Here is a 24,907-nt window from a genome sequence, read left to right as displayed (position 1 = left end):
TATTTTAAAGAAAATTTAAATACACAGTGTATTTTGCTTGGCGGAATTCCTGCCGAGACTTAACGGGTAGCTCTGCCCGTGCCGGCGACCCAAACCATATTGACAATGTGTGTGACTGGAGCCGTTTGCTAAAAACCACTAAGTGACTGAGAAGGTAACAGATTTCCCAGGTCTCCCCACTCTGACCGGCCGTCCTGTCCAGCTGATGTCTTTTTCCCATTAGAATAGATCAGAGAGGATGGTGTCTCGCCTCTCATTAAATTCTCATCTCTGCCCAACGGTTTGAAAGGGCAACTGTCTTAAACCTTTGAACTTTATTTGTAATACAAAACTTCAATTAGATAAAGGACAATAATTAGCAGATCTTTTATCTTTGGGTATAATTAAATCCTTAAGAAGGGACGTTTTAATCAATGAATTGTAACGACAAGTTCATAAATTAATTAATCCCACCAATGGAGGCTTGGCAGTAATCAATGGATCTTTAAAGAGGTCCAGGATGAGGGGACACAGTGGTGGGAATACAGATGCTCAATTCAGTTTGGTGTAAAGATTCTCATTTATTAAGGATTAGCTGGTTCAAAAGATGATCTATTTATTTAAGGGAAAATCATTTAAAATATTAACTTTTAATGAAGGAAAAAGCTTCATGCAAGTTTTCACTTCCAAAACTTTCTTCCAAGAGCTCTCAACTCACATCACAGCCATCAGCGAACACCCGCATTCTCATCCTAGCACCATTTGCCAATTTACCAATGTGATAGCTAGGTTAAATTGGAGAGAAAAAGAAACTAAGATGGGCTGCCGTTATGCATTTTAAGATTTTTCTTCTAAAAGGGCAGTTGGCAATCTTTGGCCCACTTGTCAAGTCTGGCCCCCTGTCTGCTTCTTGTAAATAAAGTTTTATTAGTACACAGGCATGGCCATTTGTTTCTGTATTGTCTACACCATGTCACACTCTAAGGGCAGAGTTGGACAGGTATCATGGAGACCTTGGAGCCATTCATGAGCCATAAATATGTATTATTTCATCCTTTTTATAGTAAAAGTCTGCCAGTTCCTATCCCAAAACATGGTGTCCTTTTAAACTCCATGCAGAACCTCATAGACGGTGTTCATTGTAAGATGAAGTTAAATATTTCAAATATGAAGTTGTGGCTCCAGTAGTCTCCTAACCAGGCATCCACTTTTATCTCATCCATTGGGAAAAAGCAAAGGAAAGGTGATTTGGATGGGAGGCGTGGGGAGGAACTGGCACATGCTAAGGTCCTAGATCCTTTCCCTCAATTTAAAACATCTACAGACTTCCATCTCTCTGGGAACCAGGGGGACTGGTTTGCAGTGAGAGAGGGGAGTCTTGGAGGTTGGAAGGTGGTGGAGGCAGGAGGTACGGTTGGGGAGTGTTGGCGGTTTGCCGCCCCCACCCCCAGGCTCTGCCTGTCCTCACGTGACCTTCTCTTCACGGGTCAGGGCCATACCTGCTGCTCCTTTTTCTTATAAGGAGGCAGTCATTGTGTTGAGGGCCCATCCTAAACCCAGGATGATTTCATCTGAAGATCCTTAATTATATCTGCAGGGAAACTAATTTCCAAATAAGATCTCATCCCAGGTGCTGTGGGATCACAAATGGCCATGACTTTGGTGGTGGTGGGGTGCACATTGTCTGCCCTTCAGGGGATAGCATGATCTGCTTTTCAATTTAAGACCAGTGCTTACTTTTTGGGAGTGGGATATTGGATCAAAGATGCATAAACATAGAACCAAGGGGACCAGAGGGACAAAGACTGCCCAAATGTGGTGGCCAGGTGGCCGGAGAAGGCCAGGGGAGGTGGGAGTGGCTGCTTAGAAGGAATCGATCTTTGGCCTGGAAGAAATGAGCCAAGGCTGGTCTTTTGCAAAGTTGGGTGGCTTTTGTTTTCTATCTACTTCTGAGAGGGTGTTCAGAAAGGACTCAGAAGGTGAAGGACACTCTGGTTTAGCAAAGAGTGTGGTCCAGCACGTGGGAGGTGCTCAGACTCAGGCAGCTTGTGCCGATGGATGGGGCAAGTGCGTGCAGCAGATTTTTCTGTGAGAGTTCTTTCCTGAGTGTGTGTTTGCTTTGGGCAAGGATGCAGGTCTCCCTTTTTCAAGATGTTTTTAAAAATAACAAAACTCATTTGAATGGGGCTTAGAGTTCCTTGGCACAGAGACACGGGACTCTTGGAAATATTACTATTATTTCTGGAGCCAAATTTAGCAAGGACGGCTCTGCCTTTAATTACTGGTTGATGCTGAGTTGTACAGGCAAATGATTACATGCACAATTAGTTGTTCCCACAAGTAGCCAATTATGGGAACGATTATTTAAGAAAATTGTGGCTCCTACTAAAGGGACTTTACATTGTAGCCTCAAAATACATTTCTGTATAAAAAAAACCCCTTTTATTGCATGTATTATTATTTTTTCCTATCTCCCGGGCTTCTGGAGAAATAGTCCTTGTGGTCTCATTTGTGGAAAGAGAGAAATTTTCTGTAAAGAAATTCAGACCTTTGGGGCCCTATGAGACTCGGCAAACAGGGTTTGAGAGTTGGAAGCTCTCCCAGGGGCTAGTCTTGTTCCAGAGATCCATAGATGGAACTGGAAGAAAACCTGGGCCTCCCAGAGGTTGATAAGGGAACCATCTGCAGCCTGTCGCACCCTAGAGTGTAGCCACACGCGGCTCAGTCCTGCCTGGGCCTCTCAAAGCCACACTTCTTAACCCTGGCTGTCTCTCCTGCGTGAGCACTGCGATCCTTCTGTGCACCCAGGTCATCTGAGAAGCACAGGCTCTCAGAACCAGAGCATCATGGGAATTGTCTCGTCTATCTTCCTCATTTAGAGATGATACAACTGAGGCCCAGAGAGGTGCAGGGACTCCCCAGTGGCCATAAGTCCAGTCTAGATGTGACCCCAGCATGCCTGATTCCAAAGCCCCACCCCAGTGCTGACGGCTGGGAGGACCAGCCATCGGCACCTGTGACTCAGAATACGATGGCAGCCTCAGGTCTCCCTTTATGCCTGGCACAGGCTGGGAAGGAAGTTAGCAGGCACTCCAGAGAACCTTGTCGTTTATACCTCTTATTTTGTTGTCTGGGTAGAGTTTGGAAAATATATTTGCCTATGGTTACTCTCTCCTTTGGACCATTTCTCAAAATGTAGGTCTTAACAACTCCATGACCAACCCTGACCTCACTCTTACAGGAGAAGCTACAAATTTAAATGCCAGTGTTGCCAGTTACTGTGTAAATTATCGCTCATCGATGGTTTTCTCCCTGTTTCCACAGTGACATCCACTATTCTACCTTGATGCAGAATAGTATTGTGTAACTGACCCCAATTCTTCAGAGCGCTATACTAATAATGTTAAATTCTTGACCTTGTTAAAGGCTGTCTAGTGGGTAAAAGGCACGGTTCTGCTCCCTAACTTTGAGTTTTGCTTTGATCAAGGGGTTGGTAGGATATGTGACATATGCATATGCACTTGGACATGCCCTTCTGTGATCTAGGGATCCTTCCAGAAAGGAAGATGACTGGGGTAGTTCCTGACCTTCAACAGGAGCCTGAGAATGAGACTTGAGCAGTAGATCCCTTCCCTGGGATAAAACACAGAGAACCAGATTGGACCTACCCTGCCCAGGGCCTGGATTTTAGACTAGGCCAGAGGAGTTGTGTGACTTACATGTCCATTAACATAAGAATACATAAATGCTGTTTGAAGCCACTGAGCAACATTAGGTTGGTTTGTCCCAGAGTGTTATTTTGGCAATACTTGACTGATACATTCCAAATTGCATTCTGATTAACATCCAAGTTGATGATGATAAAAGAGAATGTGAGAATTAATGGCAAATGCGGTGGTATTTAAAAACCCATCAGGCATATTTACAACTGGTGTTCAAATGGCCATAGATCTAGAATTTACTCGATTCTAAGACATCCTTGAGATTTTCCCCAGAAGTGAATTTAAAACCAAGATTTTTGATCCCAATCTACCTCATGGAATGACTAGGGGGAGCCTGGGTGAGGTTGTGTGCAGGCTGTATTCATGGTCCCCTCGCTCCATGGCCACCTCTGAGCATCTAGAGTGGGGAATAGGTGGACGACTGGGACTTGGAAATGAACTTTCTCTGGCAGGCCGGTTGCAAATCTCTCTCTGTACAAGAAAAGGGCTCCTTCAGGTTGTGTTGGGAGAACAAAAAATACAATAGTTACTTTAAAATTCACCTTTTCCCTCTTTCCCTCCCGAAAGAACCAGGCCACAACCATTCTGTATTTCTCCGCTGGCCTTTCCAGAACCTCACCTCTGGCAAATCCAACGGCGTTTCCCTGTATCTTTAAAGAAGACCCATCTTGCGTCCTTTGCTAGGGGAGCTGGGAGTGGTCTGTGGATCCATTAAGAACCCGTTGCTCTTGTGGGCTGCCTGGGTTCTGTGGCTTCTGTGGTGTCAAGTTCTGAAAAGACGTGCTCTTTGCTCTGTGAGGACGCTGCGCTCTCCTGAAGACCCCGGCCCAACTCCCCCTCTCCTGCAACGCCCGACTGTTCTGGAGATAATGGAGTGGAAGATGTGGTTTCTTCTCCCTGGACGTGTTATTGGTTCTCTGGGCTGTGTGTTGAGCTGTGCTGTCGGTGGGAAAACAAATTTTGCGGTGACTGTTGAAGTCCTGGGGACTGTGGGCAGAACTAAGCTCCAGGTTGGATGCTCGAGAAAGTCGCAGTAAATGATCAACTTTTAAAAAATTTTTCATTTCTCCTTCAGGGAACAAAACCCAGATTTCAAATGAGAACACAATTCATGCGAGACACGGCTGTGAACCGGGAAGCCCTTTGCTTCCAGAGTTTGGATCTTCACGGTGCCATTTGCCACCTGAATAACCTGGGCCAAACCACCCACCTCCCAAGGGACTCTGTGCCCTAATCTGTGTAACTGAGCTGTTAATGTCTACCTCAGCCACAATGCACTGGAGGTAGGAACAATGGGTGTGGAAAGGTCCCTACAAACAAGAACTGTTTTACATTAACTGGGAAGGATTCTAAGGCGTCTTCTTTAAGCCCCAGTTTCCCTGTTTAAAAGGTGGATTAATATATTTCTGCCTTATGATACCTGGCGTGGTCAACAGGACGAGGCTGCCTTAGACACCGTCCTCTGTTGAGCCCTAGGATTTGGGGGTAAATTAGGTGATGTAGAAAGGGGAGTAAAGGTCTCAGATGGAATTGATGGGCTGGTCAGCTGACCTTGGGATAGGGAAGCTCTCCTGGATTACCTGACCGGGCCGGGCTGAGTGCAGAACAGGGCTGTCGACATGGAAGGAGGAAGCGGAGGTGGAGCAGGCAGAGCTCAGGGTGAGAAGGTCTTGGCTCAGTGTCACTGGCTTTGAAATGGCAGGAGAGGCCGCGAGTCAAGGACCACAGGAAACTTTTAGACGCTTGAAAAGACAAGGCTGCGGTCCTCCCTCGGAGCCTGCAGAGGGAATGCAGCTCGGCCAAAGCCCTGGTCTTAGCCAGGAAGAGCCATTTCCGCTTTCAGACCTGCAGAACTTTAAGATCATGGGTTGTTCCAAGCCACCAGGAATCTAATAAGGAAACTGATAGGAAAACTAATACTCCTTGTTGGGGCTCAGGAGCGTCTGTCCTTATTGTAGCCCCCAACACGGTTCTTTCTCTATAAAACGGGCCAGAGTCTAACCTAATCGTACAGATTGCTTCTGAGGACTGGAATGCATTTCCAAGCGGTCGATTTGACGGGGAATACGTGAATGATGTTGTTTCTGAGACTTGCTTTTTGTTTACTCAATAAAATAATTGAGTTACAACCCATTTTCTCCACAAAACTGGAGATATTTCTTGTTTCCCGAGACTTCATACTGCAGAGGCAAAGTATGAGACCTGCCTTACCTCTCATTCCTTCATAGATAGTGTTCTCCTCCCTGTTTCGTAACATTGATTGTTGAAACATCTGCCAAGATGGGTCTGGGCTGAAGATGTCATGGGTATTACCTGGAGCGCAGAGAGGCTGTTATCTGCATTATGAGGAACAGCCACCCCCCGTGGGCCACTAGCCAAGGAAACTCTAATTAAGACCTAGGCAACACAATTGACGGTCATGCGCGCTTCTCCTGTAGGAAACCATAAGTCCTGGGCTGGATGCCCCTGTGTGTTCTCATCTGTCATCCTCTAGTTCCAGTTCGGCCTTCTCGGCTGGGAAGGAAAGAGGCACACGACATCTCTGTCCTGAGGTTGCTCTTCTGGCCTCAGTGTCCAGGGGGTTATGGGGGAGTGGTGAGCCAGGCCGGGGAGGGCCCCCTCGATGCCCCCAATAGGGGGCATGCACACGATAGGAAGGTGTTTTTGTCTACCTTGACGTTTTCTTTTTGGTACAGATTTCACATTTTTGAACAATGGAGATCCAAGGTGAGAGGAGAAGTTTGTACCCACAATCAGAAGAGAAGCTTTGAACAGTTTCCAGGAGCATGGTTCATCTATCAAATATATTTTCATCTTGTGTTCCTCAGAGGGAGAGGGAATTTATCAGAGACACCAGCATTTGGTCGACTTACTTTTGCAGAATTTAAATTTTTTTCTTCTTTCCTTTGTAAGTATTTTCATGGGAAGTTGGGAGAAGCGGGATCAAGTTTTTCTAGGAAGATTTATCACATTTCTCCCACGAGTAAGGCATTATTCCAAATGCATTATTACGATTGGAACTGGAGCTATTATTTCACAGTTTTAAACCGAGGAAGACAAAAGCCACAGAAATAGAGCGAGCCTCCCAGGGTCCTAGAGCAAATAGCATGGCCCAGTTCCTGTTTGAACCGAGGGATTTTGGACTCTTAGATCTTTTTCCTTGTTCTAGGAAGTGATTTTTTTCCCCCCGTCTTGTAATAAAGTCCTTTAGTCTTTTCTCACTTCTGTGAATAAATAGGAGCTGGGGGTAAAGGACAAACTGGCACTTGGAGCTGCTCTGGGAGAATCGCAGTGTCACTCGCACTTGCTGATGCCTCCAATTAACCACCAACTACCTCTTGGAACCAGCTCCTGCTATTTCCATTTCCATAGTGCAAAACCCCATTGCAATTCCACTTCTAGAGGTTTACCTGGAGATAAGCAACCACAGATGTTCAGAGAGACATGTACAAGAATATCCACAGCCACACCGTTTGTAATAACCATCTCCCTGGTGGAAACAACCTAAGTGTCACCAACAATAGAATGGGTAAGGGAGTCATGGTGTATTCATGCAATGGAGTATAATACAGGACTGAAAAGGAACTAGCACCATGTGGAGCAGCACAGAGGAATCACAGAATTGAAGTTCTGTATCTTACATTGGGGCTTCTCTTCATGGGTGCTCACTTTGTAGAAATTCACCAACTTGTTCACTTATTATACGCATGCTTTATTGTTTTAATAGTTAACTTTGATGATAAGTTAACCTAGAGAGATATAATAGACCCGTTTTTATTCTTATTTGACTTCCAGCATCACTTACCTTTATTGAGCGCCTGTTGTTTTTCTTGACCTGACGTCTGCTGGCTTCCCCAGCGTTGTTCCTGTCCGCCCCTCTGACCACTCTCTCAGTCTCTTTTGCTGGTTTTTCCTCCTCTACCTTCATTTTATATTTCTAAAACTCTTTTATCTTGGCTTGCGAAAACATTGTAAAACTATTGCAAGAAATTCTCATATACCCTTCATCCACCTTCCTGGGATTTTAACATCCCATATAAACATAGTATAATCTTTAAAACCAGGAAATTGGCACGAAGACTGGACTAGTAGCTCACCACCAGAGCTGCTCAGCCCTCCCAGCTGGCCGTCACGTCCTTCTGGTCCAGCAGCCAACCCAGGGTCCACATTGCCTTCAGCCATCTTGTCCCCTTCGTCTCCTCCAGTCTGGGACAGTTCTTCCATCTTTCTTGGTCTTCTGTGGCTTCGGCAGCTTTGAAGGGTACTGGTCATCCTGTGGGCAAGACCCTGGGTCCTCCTCGGAGCCTTCTGTCCAAGGCGCCTGATGTTCAAGGGCCTCATTGCTGTGAGGTTGATTCTGTCCTTTGGTTTTGGTGGCCCTGGCCAGCTTTCTCCACTGAGAACTTATGCTTTCCCCTTGATTAATAATCATTCCAAGGGGAGATCTTCCAGGTCATGCACACAGCCTGCTTTTCCTCGTACCTCCCCCTGCCGATTTCAGCATGAGAAGGTCCCCCTTGCCTCTGACACCCCAGAGTCCCTAGGGCTTGGACCCAGCCACTCTCACGCTCTCCGTCCTCCCGGGAAGGTTCACACACTCCAGGCTTCAGGTGCACCCTGCAGGCTGTGACTCCGGCAGCCGCAGCTCCAGCCCAACTGCCCCTTTGGAGGGTGCTGCCCGGCTGCACCCCGGTACCTCCCCAACCCACCATCTTGTCTGAGACCACTGATGCGTGTTCCCCCCAACCCGCTCTCCTCCAGGTCTGCCATTTCACCCGCTGTTGGGACCTGAAGCCCCCTCCTCTTTTGGGAACCTGGGACTTGCCCCTGATGACGTTCCCATCCTTGTCCCCTGTGTTCCATCTGCTGTCGACATCTGTTGGTTTTGTCTTGAAACCTTCCTAACTCTTTCCACAGCCGGTTCCCTAAGCCAAAGCACGATGCTGTCACTGTGGGCAGTGGCTTGGCCCGGGCAGGGCCCCTCAGCTCTCGGCGTTTCCCTCTAACCTGCTCTGTCCCTGGTGTCAGCTCTTGCCTCTTTCCTGTGGCCTCGGAAGTGCTGTGGCAATCCTGGTGGCCCACACCTTGAGACAGAAGGCAGCCGTTGCAGGGAGCCAGTTATGAACCATGGACACTGGGGGAGGAAACTGAGTGAATGACGCGGAAGGAAAGACGGTCTCCCCTTGTTGGAGTTAATGACCGGTGGCATGGAGCCCAGGGCGTGGCTCAAGCAGGCAGATGGCGCTGCCCTGGAGGGGCCCCCGGCACACTCCATGATGAAGACAGTATTTTCGTGCAGGATTAAAAAACCAGAACTAGTGGAAAAACTCAACGATGAGGAAAATGTAAAAATGTGAATACAAAGGCAGGCTCCTTATTTAAGACCCCTCTCGCCTCGCCCTGGCCCTGGCCTCCCCTTGCTAATGGGAAAATCCCACATGTCAAATTGTAATCGCGGAGAACAGGGGTTCCCTAGGGGAGGGGCAGTGGCTTCAACCCCGGGGGGGGGGGGGCTGTGTGCAATGACTGGAGGCGTCTGGGCGCCACCGCTGAGGCGGGAAGGGTGTGCCCTGGCATCTACTGCAACAGGGCCTGGGTCCCACGCTGATGTCCTACGCTGCACAGGACAGCCCCAGCTCCAGGAGCTGTCTGGCTGAGGTTGAGAGATCTGCCTAGAGGCACTTAGGATGCCGGGTCCTGCCTTCACAGACCCGCACAACTGCAAGGAGTCCATCAGGAGACTTGGGCAGGCTGCAGCCACCTCAGCAGTGGGGGACGCCTGCTTTCCTTTTTCCCTGTTGAAACAGGAATATTGTGTTGCTCAACTTCTCAGCCCTGGGCTCTGTGGTGGGCCCGGCTCACGGAAGACCAGGGGCCGGGTGATCTAGGACAGCAGTCCCAAGTCTTGAAGGACAGTGAGCACCAGAGTCCACTGCAGGGTGACCAGGGTTGATGAGCAGACTCCCTCAGGGACCCCCCCAGAGGCCACTGCTCCCCTCTTAGGGCACAGTGGGGCGGCTGGGAGGCTCCCTGGAGACCCGCCTATGGACATCTGTCACTTGTTTCTCTCACTTCCGCCCTCCTCCACCCCTCCTCCCCGCCTCGGTGTTTTGGTCTTAGAGTGGCACCAGCTTCACCCACTGCTGATCCCAAGGGCGCCCATTCCAACCTGCACCCTCCCCTGCCCACACATTGTCATTGACGCTGGTCACGTGGATGGTGGAGGGGCCCCCTGGACACTCCTTGCTGCTTGCACCCCGATAGGTAAACCTCTCTTCCAACCTGGGCAGGCCCTCTCATTTCTCCTTGGTCCCCGGGTGTTTCTGGCACCTCACACGTCATGAGGCTGAGCTCTGTGTGTCACGGGTGGGCGACGGGGAGGGGCACCAGTGTTTGCTTTATCATCTCCTACACTACCATCATCGCTACCTGTCCTCCTGTCCCAGGTGGAGTCCAGCCATCTGAAGAACTGCGTGTGCCCAGAGCTCTCCAGTGGTGGGCCCTGCCCAGGACGAAGCTGTGCTGTGACCCCCCCACTTCCCCACGTGCACATTGGGCTGCTGCCTCTGCTCTCTCAGATGACACAGGGCTGTAGGAGTAGCCCTGCTCGTATGTGGAACCTGGGAGGCCAAAGATCGAGGTCCAGTGTGGCTGGTTTCTGGCCCTTCTCTTGAGCCTGCAAATGGCCTTCCTGATCTGTCATCATGGGGTGGAGAGAGGAAGAGCACTGCTCTCTGCCTTTTCTGATGAGGGAGCAATCCCATCGTGGGGACCCTGCCCCCACCACCTCATCTATGCCTAGTCAGCTCTCAGAGACCCCATCCCAGATACGATCCCATTAAGGGTTAGGGCCTCAACAAATGACGTTGGGGTACATAATTTAGCAATAGCACCTACAGATGGCCATCCCATGTCCAGGGGGAACTTGCCAGATGGACACTCCTCGAGTCCCACACACTCTGGCTCAGTACCTTGGGGGTGGAGTGAAGATTCTGCATTGCCCTGTGTATGCAGAGCTGAGAGACCCCTGGGGAAGCAGCACCGGGGCCCTGAGCTGCGTAAGTGGGGTCCACGGCCCGGAGGGCACTTCTGGCTCTGGGCCTTGCTCCATGGGTTACCAGCCAGGGTGGGCTACTTGGTCTCCGGGGGACTCAGCTTGCTCATCTGTATAGTGGAGAGCAGTCTGTGTGATGGAGGGTGGCCGTGAGGGTCAGTTTTACCTGATTGTCTGTTATTGTTGCTTTAATTGATTATTCATGAGGGTTTGCAAAGAGACTGGCGGGTGGGCGGATCTCTCCTGCATTTTATTTGCAGCGTCATCACTGTCGCCAAGATATCTTCCTGCCCTCTACATGACTCTGTCTCCCCTCGGGCACCAGGAGAACCTTCTGGCTAGATCCAGAGCAGGTCCCTCCTAAGACCCAGTGAGGAGAGTCTTCCCAGGACCCACATGTGCAGGACGATGACTTTCACTTTACTGTCATTCTTCTCTCCTTTAACCGCAGATCAGGCAGACTGGACGGCGCTGGGTGCCGCCCCCCTGCTGCTGGTGAAGGCACAGCCGACCTTTGTTTTCCAAAAGATCTGAATTTCTTCTGGGTTAACTTTGGGCCCATCTGGACAATGGCAGGAGCAGTGGCTCATCTGTCCGGGAGCCACCAGATGGCGGTGTTTCCCTTGTCATTGTTCAGCGTGTCCCACACCCCTTCCAGGTTCCAGGGCCCAGGCTTCCTGCTCCCCCGCCAGGGCTCCGGCCCAGTCAGAGGCTCAGACAGGTCACCATGTCCCCACCATTGGGAGGCACCTAGGGCAGCTTCTCTGTGGCACAGAAAGCACAGAGTTGGCCCTAGGAAAGTGGCAGTGCTTACTTGTGGCCTGCCAAAGCACTGTCTGTCCCCAGGTTTGGTGGGTTTTGGAGAGCTGTGCGCGGTGCTCAGAAGCCAAACAAAGGGTGCTGGAGCTTTGGTGGATCATTTCTCTCTCCCTGATCTAACAGCCCCGTTAGTGGCTTTTTGGTAAACGAAACCTCCACGAAAGTAACATGAAGGCACAACTTCTTCCCCACAATTTGGTGGAGAAAAGAAACAGCCTGCAGGGAAAATTCTCTGCTTCAGCAATGAGCAAGGACGAGGTGAGCGCCTCACCCCGACAGCCTCTGGAGCTGGCCTTTGGCGGGCAGCCGCGCCCTCTCCATGACTTGGGCTGCTGCGCCTCACCTTTGCTTGTGGTCTGCAGGGAGTTCTGGGCGACTTGCTCAGAGCCCCAGGCTGGGCCCCTGCCTCCACCTTTACTCTCTGGCCTGTGTCGTGGGCCCCCTGTGTCCTTGTGCACGTGTTCTTGTGATTTGCCCTGCAGGGAGCCGAGTGGGGTGAGTCCCCAGGTGGGGTTGAGTCCCGGCCTCATTTATTTCCTTTGTTTTCTGGTGGGTTATTAAAACATTCTGATCCCAAGTCACCTCATCCCTAAAATGGGAATGATAACAAAATATACACGTAGGTTGTTGTGAAAGGTCAATGAGGTGATGTACGTGAGGCACAGGGAATGATGGCTGGCATAGTGTTTAGGGCACTTTATTACATGACTTAGACTTGTCAGATGATCTCCAGAAAGAAGGGGCTTGAGGAAGAAGGGGTGAAGAAGGAAGAAACAAAAGGTCTGAGTGGCACTCTTGAGTTGGATCTCAGGATAATAGAAATAGGCACAGTTTAGAATAAAGCAATAAAGGTGTGTTTCATGAAGTCTCCTGGACTAGACCCATGAGATTGGGCCTGCCAGTCACCACATCTCATCCAAATACCGCTGGCAAGCCCTAGCTGACCCTACAGTGGGAAGACTTGCCTCGCCATAGGGATATGTGTGTGCAAGCAGGTGTGTGTGTGTGTGTGTGTGTGCGTGTGTTCCTCTCTCCCTCCCACCCCCTGTGCCTTCTGGTGCTCCAGCACGCTGACCCCTTCTCCCCAGGCTCTCTCTCCTAGTGTCCCCTCTGTCTCTCAGGAAAGCCTGGTGCTCCCTTGAGGCCCAGCTCCAGCGTTACCCTGCCTAGGCCCTTCCCCCCATCGCCAAGGTCCATCGCTGTCTTCTCTGGGTGTCCTCAATGGCTGCACCTCTGTGTCCCTGGGAGCAGGGCCTCCTTCTGTCCTCACTGCCGGGGGTCCTGGCCCCACTGCACCTGGCCCCCCACGGTGCCTGTTTAGCTCCAGGAGCACTTGGGCACTTCAGGATTAAATTACGCAGCAAGAGCAACGATGCTACTGAGTATTTCTGTAAAAATAAACACGTGCAGGCTCAGTTCCTCTCCGCTGGCCTCCCTCACCCAACACCCATCCGACCTGAGCCTGGGAGCGAGGCACCTCTGCTGTCCCTGGGAGGCCCCAGGCCTGCTGCTGCTGCTGCTGCGTCCTTGTGCAAATGTCTGCTTGCCTTTCCTGCTCCTCACTTGCCCTGTGTCATGCTGAGTGCCTCGAGGCCAGGCCTTTGTCTGTGTCTGTCTCACCCGAGAGGTGCGACCTCAAAGCCACCAGCTTCATCTTTTATCCCCAGGACCCAACACAGAGCCAGGCACAAGGGGGTGCTTCCATAGGGAGCTGCCACAGAACCAGCATGTCTGAGCGTGTGCACACCAGCGTGAGGCGGGAAGGAGGGGACCATCGCAGAGGGAGGTTTAATGGGAGTGTCACCTCCCCGCATGGCTGAGGTCCCCAGAAGACTTCTGGGATCGCTGGAGCTGCAAGAAAGGGCAAGGTTGGAGCGAGCGGCTGAGCAGAACATGGAGTTAAGTGCAGGCCCTGACCCTGGAAAGGCCCGGCCGCGGCAGGGAGAGTGGGCAGCGGCCGCGGGAGGCTGCTGGTGAGATGCAGAGCCTCCCCGAGAGGCTGCGCCAAGATGCGCCTGGTCACCAGGACTCGCGGGGAGAAGCAGGGGCTTTGTCTTGAAGGTGCCTTCCGGGAAGGGACTCCATGAGCTCTTGTCTGGACAGGACTTGGGGAGCTCACCCCAGAGTCCGGGGGAGTTGCCAGAAGCCTTTGCTGTCAGAGGGTCCTGTGTCACCCGTGGTGAAAGGCCATCTGTTGACGGGCAGTGCTTCCTCGGGGGGCCTCCGGCAGGTGGAAAGGGGCTCTGCGCCTGAAGCCGGCCCCTTGCCTATTCATCATCCTGACGCCGCGTCCTAGTCGAGGTCGTGGGCCGCTCTGTTTGAAGCCTGTGTTTATCTTGTGGTCTTTAATACATCATGTGCTGATTGCGTGTGATCCCGGGCACTCTGCGTGAGTGGGCCGCCACCCGTCCCCTCCACTACGTCGCTCTGACGTGCTGGTGTGACTCCTGCTGCTCTGGCCCCCGCCCTGAGATGGGAGCTAGGAAACGGGTTAGACGCCGGACGGGCTCTTTCCAGTTGTTCGGCAAGAAAGAGGCTTTCACTTCATCTCGCCATTGTCAGAGGCCGTGCGTTAAACAAAACACTTGTTCAAATACAAGAGCCCAGGCTGCGGAGAAGTCTGCCTTCCAGTGGAGCCCTCTTCATCCCGTCTCCTGTGTCCCTGCATCTTTCGGTCCACGGTGGGTTCTGGATCAGGGGTTGGCAGACCACCTTTGAGCCACCTGGGGACCCCTCCTGCTCTGTGAGCCAAGCTTTATTGGAAGAGACCCACTGGCACTTGTCCTGGGCATTGTCCGCAGCTGCTCTCTGCACTGAGACCTCCACCGTCCGACCTCCTGGGCAGGGTCTGTTCTGGACACTTCACCGACACCGTCAGTGGACAGCGGTGCCCCACCTCTGCTCCAGGGTCCTCCAGGGTGTCCTCCACACCATTCCCAAACGACTCTTTCAAGGGTGATGGTACATAGGCCCCCGTGAATGTCTGTGCACGCTCGTGTGTGCGTGTGTGGTGTACAGGTGTGAGCCTGGGCGCGAGGGGGGATCTGAGGTGTCCACCAGGCACCTGTGGCCATCTGCGGCGGAGCTTTCTTGCCTGTGTGTGTTGCAGTCTCTGATTCTGTTGCTGTGAGTGACAGCCGCAGCAGAGGCTGCAGCAGCTATGACGGCAACAACCCTCCTTCTCGTGGTGCCCACCCTTCCCCGTGTGGTTGTTTGAGGGGGAAGTTGTGTTCCCAAGAAGGAACGGAGGAGGGGAGGTGCCATCTGTAGGGGGGAACTTAAGGAGCTGGGACATGTAGTCGCTGGTCCCTGACACAAGGACGATGAGCCACTCTCGCCATCTCTGTGGCATTGAGCCAAGAACACAGGTATTGAGTGTCCACGTGCGTGGACAACAGTACAGGAGACCATTCGTCTCTGGGTTCGATCCCTTTCCTGTGTGTCTCTCCCACCTTCTCCTCATTCCTGTGGTTCTCTGTAGCCATCAGTAAGTCAATGGCTTTGGGGACAATAAGCAAGCCTTCAGGACGTGCGCTGTGAGAGGACCTTCTCTCAGGTCATGAGCCTCAGAGGCGCAGGTCGCCAAGCTCCCTCTGAGGTGATTGGCTCCTGGGAGAGTCACCGGGACCGCACAGCGGGACACGGAGATCTAAGGCCTTTCCCGTGTTTCATTTTTCTTTTCTAATGCACCTTTCAAGCACGGGTCCTGAAGCAGAGCCGACACCTCCCTCACGGGCTTACTGAGCTGTCTAGCCACGCCAGCCGGGGGCGGGGGCCTGGGGGTGGGTTCTAGGCCTCAGGCTTTGGGGTGGGCAGGGATATTGCTCACACGCCTCTGTCCATCTGCTCTGACTTGGGTTGTGAGTCCTCCAAAGCACTGGTCACTCCATGGCGACAGATGCCTCCGAGTGACAGTGGCTGTGCGGAGGTGCCTTGGGCTGTCAGAATCTACTTCTGGTCTGTGGTGTGTGTCTTGGGACAAGGACCAGGCACTGTATTTAGGCAACGCCCACGTCCCTGGGCCCCCACGCCGCAGAGGCCCTGGGTGAACAGGAGTACTATCAGGGCGTGAGCCAGGCCCCTCTGCATCCTGTGATGGTGGTTGAGGGGCAGAGCATGGGTATGGAAGTTTAAAGCAAAGAACAGGTGCCTATTTAGCTCCATGAGCTCATTTTCTAATAGGTTCAGTATTTGGGGTTCCCTCAGAGGCAGCTCTGGTGGCCTTTATCCCTGACTGAAACTGCCACATACCTCTGGGGTCCCCCACCCATTCTCTTCTCCTACTCTTTGTCAAAGCAACCCCTTGCCCCTACCTGAGACTGCCGTTCCCTTTTTTCCTCTGAATTTATCTCTAATTATCATTCAAAATCAAATTCTAGATTGGGGTGTCACATCTTCTAGGAATCTGCCCTAAAGCTACCAGGACTGGGGAGATGCCTCCCCACCCCACAAGGTGCTCTCGTCTGTCTCTGTGCCCGACCTCAGGTCTGGGCCGCAGTGCTCACCTGCGCACAGAGGCTGCGCTCCTGGGAGGACCGGGAGAAAGGGTGCAGTAGCTCATCCCCGCCAGAAGGTGTGCAAGGGACAGTGTGGTCAACACAGAAGGTGTTCAACTGCCCAGCTGGGCCCACGGGTGGAGGGTGGAGGGTGGAGGACTCAGACAGCATCATGTGGGGAAAAATTTAGAAGAGGGAGAAACTAAAAAAAATGTAGAGGAATTGAAATATATATATATATATATATATATATATATATATATATAATTTTTTTTTAAGTTGAAATAAAAAGAATCAGATTTAAAAATGTTTTTTTTTTCAACCAGAAATTTGACTGATGAAAAAAAATCTCCTTGATATTCTCTGATTCTGAGATCCACAGACGGAGCAGACGTCCCCTGGTGCCGGCGGCAGGGCACTGACAGACCCGGCTGTTGGTGTGATCGCCAGGGCTCTAGTCAAGATTTGCCCCTTGTTCCCCTGCCAGGCCCCATGCTCTTCCACCTTCCAATTGAAAGCATGCTCACTGGCAACAGGTTTTTGGCAGGGGATGGCATGCACCAGGTTAAAGTCATTATGCTGGCCGTGCAAGAGTCAGCGTTCCAGTGGCGGAGGTGAGCTCAGCTTCCCTGGGATGAGGCCTGGCCTTGACCTCCACCCCCTCTCCCGGAGGACTCCATCCTCGCAGCTGAAATCCTCCTCTCTTGATCACACCGGGGGCTGTGAGGCCGTTATGTGGGATTTCTGGAGCGGAGTCCTTATTGGAAGCAGTAGCTTCCCCTACGCCCCATCCCCAGACTCCCGTGGAATGTGACTGTCCCTTTGCAAATTGAACATGCATTTGGCTGGAGCCGCTGGGGACCCTGATGTGCCCCTTCTTCCACTCAAGGCTCCTAAGAGAGTCCATTACTTCTCTTGTGGACACGAGGCCTTTGAGGAACTGTCAGGGTGGGGGACCTGCTTGTCCCTTAGTCAAACACCGTCTCACACAGTCGACGAATGTGGGGGCGAGGACACGCTGAGGCCCAGAGAGGCATCTCACAGAAAGTTGCTAGCAGTTTACGCTAGAATTGTGGCCTCTGTCTCCCGGTGTTTCCTCTCCTGGTCCCTTTTCCTTGTGTCACTTCTGCAAATGGACTCCCAGGCTTTCGTCTGTGCTGATTTTGTGACAGGGAGTGGCATGGAATGAAGCCACTCAGCCACACTGGGGACCTCAGGCACACTCACAAGAGGTTGCTGAAAGGGCCTGGGACTTGGAGTTGGGGCACACTTAGGTGTAATGACAACCCTGTCACCTGGAAGTGTAGGCCTGCGCCATGTGGCTTCCCTTTCCTGACCTCAGGACTTCCTCCTCGGTCCTGGAGCCGAATGATGTCTCCTTCATGGGACAGCGGTACGGCAGGAGAGGGAATGTGGGACACCTGCTCAGGATGTCCGGGCTGCCTCTCTTCTGCCTCCTCGTCCTCCTTAGGTGCAGTTTTGTCATCTCAGTGTGTCCCCACTTGAGAGTCCCCCAAACCTGAGGGAGCAGGCAGAGGAGCGGGGCGAGGGCATTTGTGGGGCAGCTCTGTGGACCAGGCCACGTGCTTCTGGGACCTCCTGTGATTAACTCAGGAGGTTCTTCCCAGAGAAGGAGAGAGCGGAGACCTCTGCTGGGTCTCAGGTTTGGAAAATCACCTACGCACAGAGTTCACAGAAAGCTAATCCGGGCCTTGAACGTGGTCTAGACCAACCTGAGCCCAGACAGCAGAGATGCAAGAGTGTCTGCGTCCTGGGCCGCGACTCGTCCTCCATCTGCATTGGACAAACCTGGGCTTCCCCCTGGGCCTGAATTCCCATGTTCAGGGCCTCCTGCCCCCACGTTCAGTGCAGCCAGGCCTCAGCCGGACCCAGGGTGAGCAAGTGGGAGGCCTGTGGCAAGAGTAAGGTCCCCTGGGCCAGTTCACGGCAGTTCGGTGTCCACGGCTGCCCCTCCCTCCCAGCCGCAGGCTAGATGCTGAAGACAGGATCGGGGAGGGAGGAAGAGAACAGAACTTGTCCCCATACGCCATGTCCCCACACGTGAGCTCACTTAGAGCCCACGAAAGAGATTTACAGAGGAGGAGTGAGGTTCCCCGAGCTTCTCCATCTTGTCCAGGGCTGCACAGTTGGCGGAGTTGGGTGTGAACAGAAGCATTCCTGATGTCTTAGTGACCCCATCTTCTAGTTCTGGATTTCTGGGCACCTATCTTTGAATGTCGTGGAGTAGTTCTGAGCCAGCTGTGTGTGTGCTGAGAGAGTCAGATCCAGAGAGCAGCCTGTGAGCCTTAGGTGCTGAATGGGTCTGTCTTCTCAGGCTGCCATAATGGAATACGCAGAGCAGGGGCCCACACAACTGAAGCGCTTTTTCTTACGGTTCTGGAGGCGGCAAGTCCGAGCCCCAGGTGCCAGCAGGGCTGCGTTTCTAGGGAGGGCTCCCTAGCTTGCTCAAGCACACTAGCTTGCTCAGTGTGTCCTCCTGTGACGTGGGGTCATTTTCCCTTCTTGTAGGGACATGGGTTCTACTGGATCAGGGCTCTTCCCTTCTGACCTCGCTGAACCCCAGTCACCTCCTCAAAGCCCCATCTCCAGGACAGACACGTGGGGGCTTAGCGCTTCCACATGCGGATCCTGCGGGCACAGAACGCTCAGCCCTCGAGATCTTGATGTTGAGTGGTCGCAGCATTAGACACGACTTCTGGTCCTGGATTCTGGTCACGGCCTTTTGGGCCTTTTTAAGTGTAATAACGGGGAGTGAGTGGGAAGGAGAGAGGGCTGGCAAGGCAGTTTTAGGAAAATCAAGTTCCAGCTTCAGCAGAATACCTTGACTTCATTTTGTTTCAGGAAGCTCCAGGCCCCACATCTTAGCCCATTCATTTGCTTCTGGCTCCCCATTCACCCTGCTGACTTGGTTTTCCCAAATTGAGAGGAAACCCCTTAGCATTGTTTTAGGAGATGCTCAATGTTGTGTATTAACCATTGCTATTCTTTCATCCTGGGATGGCTGTCACTAGTGCAGTTAGCTGGATATTTCCAGATCTCCCTCTGGTTAGGAACAGGGTAGCTGGCATTTCTAGATGCCCTGAGTTATGCGTGGTTATGTAACTTGCTTTGGCCAATGAAGTGTGATGGAAGTGGTGCATGTCATTTCAGGCACAGCTTTAAGAGCCAGTGCGTGATCCAGCCATTCACTTTTCTCCCTGTCGCTAAAACCAGCAAAGCTCAAGATGGCCCTGGAGGAAGACAGTGATGAGCAGAATCCTTGGATGATCAGTCATGGACATGTAGCGTGCATGAGCAATAAATCTTATTGTTTTAAGCCACCCAAACTCTGGAGGTAATTTGTTAATGGAGCATATCTCCCTTCTGGCTGTTCCCTGCTGCAGACCCAGCCCTCCCTCCTGTCTGTACCTTGGGCTCTGAATCATCCAGCACCTGGAGGTCACGTGCTGCCCAGGTGTTCAGGGCGCTACCCTAATAAGAAGGAGAATGTCCCATTTACCCAATCAGGGTGGTGGGCTTTGCCTTCTGTTATCTCTTGAAGTCACATGATAAACCCGTGAACAAAGTGCTACTGTCCTAAAGGAGGACATCAGGACTCAGGGATGAAAGGACATTGGGACAAGAGATGCAACCTGGAAGCGAGTCACATCTCAGGTTTGGATGTGTCCAACTCAGAAGCCTACGGGGCTCCCATGATGGCACACACTTTTCTTTGCTTCTCAGGAACATGTTGCTGTCCAGATCTCTGCAACAGGGTCTGAGCTGTCAGCTTCTCCAGAGCTATTAATTAGCGAGTCCCAAACTGTGGCCCATGGCCAAATCTGGCCCCATGCTTGCCTTTATAAATAAAGTTTTATTGGTACATGGCCATTTCTTTACATATCGACTGTGGTTGCCTTTGTGCTCCACCTGCAGAGTCCAACAATGGTAACGGAAAACATCTGTCCCCCAAAGCCTGGATATTTGTTATTTGACCCTTCAGAGAAAAAGTTTGCTGACACCAATGCTAGGAGCGAATCCAATGAGCTATGCTTCATTTGAAAAATTAGGAAAGTGAGGCCCAGAAAAGTGAAATATGTTTTAAAACATAAAATTACTTTCATGCAAAGCTATAGTAATGAACCATTGGGCATAAGAAAATAATCTTCAGGGTCTATAAGAATAACCACTCTAAAATGATATAATTCTAACTTACTCATTTCTCTCAGTATGGAAAAAGATGGCTATGTTTTTTTTTCTTAAAAAAAATCCAATGAGCTTTTTTGATAACCCTTGCAGAGATAAAATCAAATATAGTATGCAATGAGTTCTTCCAGTAGTAGTTGAAGCCACATGTCGTTTGTGGCATTGTTCCTGTTTTGGTTAATTTGACCTTATATCATGAGCATTTCCCATGTCATTAATGTTCTCCATAAATATAATTACTGATGGTTGCATAACATTCTGCCCTATAGAAATGCCTTAACTTGTGTAATCATGATTATATTTTCAGGGTTTTGTTTCCCATTATGCTGAATCTTCCTACATAAATCTCTGTCCACATTTCTGAACTTTTCTTGGCATAGAAATAGAATTCCTGGCCAAAGCCTATGAATGTGACAACAGTCTTGATTTGTTTGATATATCTCTTTTTAAAAGGATCATTGACCCCTGTTCTGCCTGGAGGATGAGGGTGTTTGTCTCAGTACACTCCCTGAAGTGTGTTTTTAGATCTTAAGCCTCTCTTATGACAATGTGTAAATGCAGCTTTTAATTTGTGCTTTAATCGGCGTGCTTTGATCCCCATTCAAGGTGAATGTTTTTCTCATGACACCAGCTATTTGCATTTCATATCTTGAAAATACTCAATTCTAATGATATTACCTTTTTATCAAGAACTCAAAATACTGTTAGACCTTCCTGTATCCATCTATTAATCAGCTGATCGATCAGTTCTGTTTTCATTGGTTAGTGTTTTTAAGTTGGTTTGAAACAGCTCTTTCTGCTCATAACCCTCACCCCCAGTCCAGCCTCTTCCCCGTTCCCACCCCCCACTCCCCGCCCCGTGAGTGTGAAGTTGTATCCTAAAAATCTATGCTTCCTCATCTCAGCCCTATTCTCCCGAGTAACCAGTTTACCTTTCAACCTACAAAGCACTGTGTATGTTGAGGTCACTGCTCAGCGGAGACCCCATGTACAGCTACATCATGGTGGACAGACTCATGGCCTTAACTTCCGTTGCTTCACCTGGGCAACCTCAAACCTTCAATACCCATCTCATGGTTTAGGTGCTGGAGCACTTCTAAAAAGAGACTTAAAAATGGATTTGTTCAGTGCATTTGACACCTACCAAGTAATGTGCATCAGGCACTGTTCTAAATGTTGGGCCCACGTCCATAATCAAAGACCACTGTCTTCATAGAGCTTGCGTTCTTTGGGAGAGACATAGTAATTAATAAACACAATAAATAGGTAAATGAGTCATAAGTGCTGTGGAAAAAAGCGAAAGGTAGACCAAAGGAGATCGGAGGTGGAGGGCAGTTAGTTTTAAATGGTGCCATCAGGTTAGTGAGATCTGAGCCAAGATGGCAGGTGAGAGGGATAGCTGTATGGATACCCAGAGGCAGCATGTTCCAGGCCACGAAAATAGTCCCTGATGGGCCCGAAGTTGAGGCCAAATTAGAGGAGAAGGAAGATTTCAGGAAAACCACAAGGTTCATTTAAAGCTGTTTATTTTGAAACTGTTTTGCCTGGGATGTTCAAGGGGAGAAAAGGAGGCTGGTGGCCAGAGTGCAGTCTAACGGGGGAAGGCAGTAAGAGGTAAAGTCCAAGATATTGAGAAAGAGTGCAGACCAGGTAAGGTCACTCCAAGGAGTGAAGATTTGACTCTGAGTGAAGTGCAGGCAGCGGGGCCGGCACAGCCTCCGGAGCAGAGGAGTGACTTGGTCTAACTCGGGTTTTAAAAGGAGCACCCAGGTTGCGGCAGTAAGGGGATTCCATAGCGGGGCAAGGTGGAGAGCGCAGTGACTGCAGTTCCGGATAGCGGTGATGGTAGCGGGGTCATGGTGGCCCCAGCGGAGGGAGGGCTGTGGTCAGATTTGGGGTACATTTTAAAGGTGAGGCCACGGCTGGACCTGCTGCTAGACTGGATATGATGCCTTAGAGAAAGAAAGAAAAAACCACACCAAGTTTTCTGGCATGAACCTGTTAGGGGACTGCCATCAACTGAGCTGGAGAAGGTTAGGGGCAGGTGAGGTTTGGGGTTAGGACTGTAGCTGCTCTGAGACGCCTTGTACCTGAGACGTTTAATTAAAATTCCAGGTAGAGATGTTAAATAGGCAGAGTACGGCTGGTTTCAGGAGTCAGGGCTGAGCTGGAAATATCAAGTTTGGAGCCTCAAGATCTAGATGGTTTTGAGAGCCACCAAGGTGTATGAGGTGGAAGACAGGTTGGGCTTGCAAGCAGAATCCAGATGTGCCAAGAAGCTTACATGATTTGGGGCTAGTTTCTTATCTTCTTTATATTTGAGTGTTTGCCACTGTAATATGGAAATTGTAATAGTTATTCTACAGGGAAGCTGTGTTTCATAAAAGGTGATTGTATCCAACCAGGTGAGTGCAGTTAGTGCAGGACCAGCTTCTCTGAAAATTACTTTGCTCTGATACCAGCTGGACTCTGTGCTAATTCTTTTGCTTTTCTCTGTGCTTTTTAATCTGGGGTCTGACTCCTGCCAAGAGTGACATGAAAGATTATATGATGCCATGTGTACTATATCTTTCTGAACTTGAAATATGATTTGAAAAACTAAGAAAAAATATTATATTAAAAGTATATTTCATAGAGTAACAAATGAGTTTTTAAGAGAGAAAACAGTTTTAAATAAACCTTGTGATTTTTCTGAAATCTTCCTACTTCTCTAATTTGGCCTAAACTTAGAGGTATGTGTTATCCAGGTTGGAAGTACTAAGATGGAAAATTAGGGACATAACACCACCCATGCCTGATTCTTATAGTTGTGTCTGCATTAAAATATTAGCCTATAATACAGAATGCACATTAGTAAAACAAGGGACCCGGGGACAATGGGTTCTGCTCCGAGAGGAGTGACAAGAAGTTTCAGTATATAGCTGGATTGTGCTACTATTTGTTTAGATTGACAGAGAAGACTGGAAGGCTCCAGAAAAGAGAGATTTTTGAAAGAAAGGCTTTTATATATTCTTGAGACACTAGAAATAATTAAGCATTTGACAAAGACAAGTAGTTGGTGGAGAATAGAAAGGCAATTAAAAACTCCATGAAAAACAAAAGGCTGTGTAAGCAGAGCAAAGTGATCACTGCTGTCTACTTAGCTGAACCATTCAACCTAGCAGAGGAAGTCTGGACTTGTTTTTGATCATAGGGCAAGACCCTTTTAGAACAAAGTAGGTTCTCAGTGTAAACCAACATCTATTGAACATCCACTGTGTGTAGGATGGATAGAATCACCTTTTATTTAGTACACCTGGTTGGATACAATCACCTTTTATGAGATACAGTTTCCCTGTAACTATTACAATTTCCATATTACATGGCAAACACTCAAATATAAAGAAGATAAGAAACTAGCCCCAAATCATGTAACCTCTTGGCACATCTGGATTCTGCTTGCAAGCCCAACCTGTCTTCTACCCATGCTGTGGTCTCTTCCAACATTTAGGCAGAACAGTTTCAGAAAAGTCTGTCTACCACCTAAGTGGAGGTAAGACCTATCAGTGTTTTAATTATAAACATTAATTAACAGCAATAAAAATCTAAACTAGAACTGGTAAAAAATTGAAGCACAACATTTGTCTCTACCTGATACACATTAATTAATCATTAGTCAATTACTTCATGGTACTAATATTGAAGGTGGTTACTTATTTGAGTCCTGAAATTAGGAGTTCTCAACTGGGGTGGTTTTACCGCAAAAAAGACATTTGGCAATGGCTGGGGAATGTTCTTGGCACCTGGGGGTAGAGGCCACAGTTGCTGTTAAACGTCACACAGTGAGGTACAGGATGGCTCTGCTCCCACCTGAACAATGGATTAGCCAGCCCAGGGCTCAGCAGTGCGGAAGCTGAGACACCCTCCTCCGAATAAAGAGTGTGTGCAGAGAAAGACGACAAATGCAATCGGATTAATATGCACTTTCTTTCTCAGTTTCATCTCTAAAAATTGAGTTTTTTGAGTGAACATTTGTTTTCTGACATTATTTAGCAGTGTTTTGATAAGAAGTTGGAAACTAGTCATTTATAACAGTCTGGATAAAGCGACGACCCACTGATCTGTCAAAGTTCAAGTATCGATAAAGCATGTTGGTGAGAGGAGTGTGTGTGTCTGTGTGCGTGAGAGAGACTGTGAGTGTAGGCTTTTTCTGGTTTTCTTGGGAAGTATAAATTGGGTTTTGGAAAAAGCTGCCCCGCACTACTTCCAACCTTCCAACCTTCACTTCTTCCCATTAAGATTTCCTTTGCAACTTGGCCTCTTTTAAACTCCCATCTTGTGCATTCTCTCTTCTAATCTAATACCTCCGTGTACATATCTAAACATGATCAGTGACAGTTTTCGCTGCGGGGTGAGGCTTTTACTGACAAGGCCAGTGAGCGCTGATTTGAGACCAGCCATTGTGAGTGACTTCAGCTGTCTCTTCAAGTGACATCCAGCTACTTGAGAAAGGAGCAGTGACGAAAGTTCTTTGGACAGAAAACTTTCGCTGACAAGAAGGTGACAGGTCCTTGCACAGCTGGTCTCTGATATGCCTCGGAAGGGGCCCACAGAGTGACTAATTTGAGCTTTGCGGTAGCTGGGAGGAAGTG

The 24,907-nt window shown here is 49.9% G+C and overlaps 2 long non-coding RNA genes across 2 annotated transcripts; one reads left to right on the top strand and one right to left on the bottom strand.

Moving 5' to 3' along the window:
• Positions 1 to 540: 540 nt before the first annotated feature.
• Positions 541 to 4,872, bottom strand: LOC144370920 (uncharacterized). Its single transcript, XR_013431019.1, has 2 exons — positions 4,321 to 4,872; positions 541 to 4,191 (listed from the first exon to the last, which is right to left on the bottom strand). It is a non-coding gene; the product is annotated as an uncharacterized LOC144370920 (long non-coding RNA).
• A 228-nt stretch (positions 4,873 to 5,100) lies between these two features.
• On the top strand, positions 5,101 to 7,484 carry LOC144371070 (uncharacterized). The gene is made up of 2 exons (XR_013431230.1): positions 5,101 to 5,360; positions 6,398 to 7,484. It is a non-coding gene; the product is annotated as an uncharacterized LOC144371070 (long non-coding RNA).
• Positions 7,485 to 24,907: the final 17,423 nt, after the last annotated feature.

Source organism: Ictidomys tridecemlineatus, chromosome 15 (genome assembly GCF_052094955.1).
Source record: "Ictidomys tridecemlineatus isolate mIctTri1 chromosome 15, mIctTri1.hap1, whole genome shotgun sequence".
Lineage (NCBI taxonomy): Eukaryota > Metazoa > Chordata > Mammalia > Rodentia > Sciuridae > Ictidomys > Ictidomys tridecemlineatus.
Note: the sequence above shows the minus strand (reverse complement) of the source record. Positions and strands in the feature narration are given on the sequence as shown.